The sequence below is a fragment of the Calidris pugnax genome, unplaced genomic scaffold, assembly GCF_001431845.1.
Source record: "Calidris pugnax isolate Ruff unplaced genomic scaffold, ASM143184v1 scaffold69, whole genome shotgun sequence".
NCBI classification, from domain to species: Eukaryota; Metazoa; Chordata; class Aves; order Charadriiformes; family Scolopacidae; genus Calidris; species Calidris pugnax.
This window is the reverse complement of record NW_015090859.1, coordinates 3,029,864-3,033,558: the sequence shown is the minus strand read 5'-3', so window position 1 is coordinate 3,033,558 and position 3,695 is coordinate 3,029,864.

The window sequence follows — 3,695 nt, the reverse complement described above, 5'->3', positions numbered from 1 at the left end:
AAATGGGGGGGGGGGGGAGGCACAAGGAAGGCATGAGGGTGACACAGCAGAGCTGCCTCTGCCCAGCCATGGATGGAAACACCACTCCCAGATGGGGCTTACCCGGGAACAGGAACCTCTTGACCTCCCACCAGTGTGTCCGCAGCTGCCACCACACGCTCAGCTCAAACAGCACTGGTGGAATCAGAATCGTCCTTGTGGAAAAAATTATGCATGCTTTTAGCACTGTTTTGGCCTGCCTTCTCCTAGTAGCTGGACAGAGTTTGCTGTCGCATCTGGCCCAGCTCCTGTTTCGCCAATGCTAAAAAGTGGAAAGGGAGATGGGTTGGGACCTAGGAGACACTACTAAACCCATCACCGAGCAGCGGCAGATGGGACATCTCCTCCATTCCCCCAGTGTTACGTGGCAGCCAGCCCACCTGTGTGGAAGGTGACTTTACCCCAGGGCTCAAGCTCAGCCAGAAGATCTTTGCTCCGATGCAGAAAGCAAAGGGACAGGCCCTGCAGCGGCATCGACAAGGTACCGACACATGAAACCAGGATCTCCATGGCATTGTCATCTCTCATCCGAGTAGTACTAATGTTAGGAAACTGGCTTTCTTCAAAGGAAACAGCAGCCTGAAAAGTGTCAGAAATGAGAGCCCCTGCAGAGATCCATCAAAACAAGCTTCTCCTGTAACCATCTCGTGGGAGCAGTCTCTCAGCCTGACCTGGAAACATCTTAATCTACTGCCCTGTCTTCCACTGTGCTCTCCCTATAATTTGAAAACAAATCTCCTGAGAAGAACACAGAACAGTACAAAAGCCAAGATCAGCTATAATTAATAATGGTCAATGTAAAAAAACACACTGAGCTTCCAGTGCTGCATCTGGATGCATTTCATAGTGCCACATTTGGATGCATTTTATAGTGCCACATTACAACCTGTGGGAGCTGCAATGGAGCAGCTCCCTTTTCGGTACTGAGGCACATCATCCTGACAGTAGCTGGCTCAAGGCTGGCTTTGCTACGTCAAGTGCCTCTGCGAGAGCAGTCCTTCCACATCTCCTTGTATGTATTTAATCATGGATATGTCAGCCATAGCAAAAATTTTTCACCCTGCCAGCCCTGTTACATGGCAGAATCACCACCACCAGCATAGCATGAGCTGCTTCTGCTACACTTGCATTCTCAAGCCTCAGTTACCTGCACAACCATGATGCAGCACGTCTGAAGAAATATTTTTCCTGTGAGGGTAACCAAGCACTGGCACAGGTTGGCCAGAGAGGTGGTGAAGTCTCCATCCTTGGAGATATTTTCAAAACCTGGCTGGACACAGCCCTGAGCGGCCTGCTGCAACCAGCCCTGCTCTGAGCAAGGGTCTGGACTAGATGATCTCCAAGGTTCTCTCCAGCCTTAGAGACTCTGTGATGCATGCCACAGGATGAATAAGAATATAACAAGACTTTGCCTGCACAAAATATTTTTATTTCTTGTTTAATCTAGCTAATATAAGCTGTTTTGGGGAAGGAAGGAAAGAACCAGCATCATTTTTTTTCAGGAGACGAGCGGTTGCTCCATTCAGCCTCCCGCGAACAGCACTGCATACAACCTTGCCTACCACACAGCCCTCTGCTAAAACAACTACTCTTTAAATGTAAACAGTGGGAACGCGTTCATCTGAGGACAATGTGAGCACTGGGCCAGCTCGGCCAGCTCTCCAGAAGCACAAGTATGAGGCCCTGCCCAGGTGTACAGTGGGTCACACCACCCAGCCACAGTCCCTCCGAGGCATCAGCCCAGCTCGAGGACCTCCAAAGAGATGCCCCTCGGCCACCGCCCACGCCTGGTGTGCTGCCAGCCACCAGCAGCCTCCACTGCCTTTTGGGCAGTCGCTAGTGACAGGCACCAGGGTGGATCTGGGGACAATGCCAACGGAACCAAACGGATTGGAAAGGCCACCCATGTACGGCTGAAAGTTTATCTAAGGCAACAAAACTGCAACTTCCTCAGCACACTTGTGTTTCCCGGTGGCGCTGCTGAGGAAGTGTCTATCTGCAGTCAGCACAGCATAGAGAGAACAGTTAATTATGGGAATAACTCCATAGTACAATTAACAGCTCCAGATTACACTTTAAGGAATCTTAGAAAACAGTTTATCCGGCATATAAAGGGCACTTCTAACTTCCCAGAGTTGCTATAGAAAACCTGAAATTGTATAGTTGATATTAAAGTCTGTATCTTCTTTTAATAAGCACATCTTCCCTATGTAGCTTTCTGTCTTTGATTGACAGTCGTGGTTTACCCAATGACTTCACTCTACAGTGCAAGACAGGAACATATCTCACAGGCAGATATTTATACCTGTAGGAATACCAAATCCAGAACTTAAATGTGAATTATTTACTTCAAAAGATTTTAATTAACTACAATTAGTTATATCCTGAAAGGAATACAGTTTAATCAGCTTAGTGCCAAATGATGGGTGAATTGCCCACGAGGTGCATCACCAGGTGATTTACTGCAGTCACAGTAAGCCTGATACTATCAGCCTGGGAGCAACAGGTAAGACATCAGAAGTTCAGTGCATTCTTCCTTCAGCTGATTCATGGTATACATACCGTCCCCATCCTCACACAGAGAAATCATAACTCATTATAGAACCTAATTTCACCTGAAAATGCAGAAAAAGAGTTTAAAACGACCCTTTCCGGTGCTTCCTTTAATGATTACTAGTACAAGATCCCACATCTATAGCAGAAAGCATGACAAAAATCCATCTACCCACGGCTACTGAAGAGCTTTCTGTAGCCCTGAATTTCACTACTACAGCATCAGCCTAATAAAATGCAAGAAACCAAGGAGACACAAAAAGATAATGTATGGAAAATTATTGTGTCAACTACCCCTTTACTTGTAGGTACAGAAGGAATGGCACAAACACGTCAGGAGAGCCAGGGGGGAGAGTCCCTTAGCTTAAGGACAGCGGCTAGCTAATATCTCAGTGATAAAATTAGCTCCCTGAGCAAAACTTTCAGACTACTTGCATACTTTCGATTTTAAATGTCTGTGGCTGAATCTGCTCCCATCGGGAGAAGTGCCAAAACTCAACTTTAACCATTAACACCAGGATCCTTCCTCCCTAGGTCTCCAGCCTCCAGCCCATCGCGGGGGTCAAAGGCAGCCACTTTGAGTCCAACCAACCAAACATTTATTTATTGTGTCTTTCTTTCCTTTTTTTTTTTTTTTTTTTCCCCTACAAAAGCTCCCTTCTTTTTTTTTTTTTTTTTTTTTCTTTTTTTTTTTTTTTTTCTCTCCTTACCGTGGAGACATAACTTGCTACTTTTTAAGTCGCGAGTGGGTGCGTGCTGTCTGTTCCATCCCCAGCCAGCGGCGCTCCGAGCCGAGCGGCGGGAGAGCGGGGAGGGCTGCGGGGCCCGGACCCCCCGGCGAGGAGACCAGGACCCCACGCAGCCCCACTCCGCGCCCGCGGACGGGGCGGGCGAGCGGGCGCAGCCCCGCAAGCAAGGGCATCCCCGCCGAGCCGCCGAGCCCACCTGGCCGCTCCGCCTTCCCCAGAGCGGAGGCCCCGCGCAACTCGGGTTGGGGCAGAGAGCGGGGACGGGGGCTCCCCGCACCGTCCCGTCCCGTCTCATCTCCGCGCCTCCCCGGGCGCGGGTCCCGCGTGGGTACCCCGCCGCGCCCCCCCCCACCC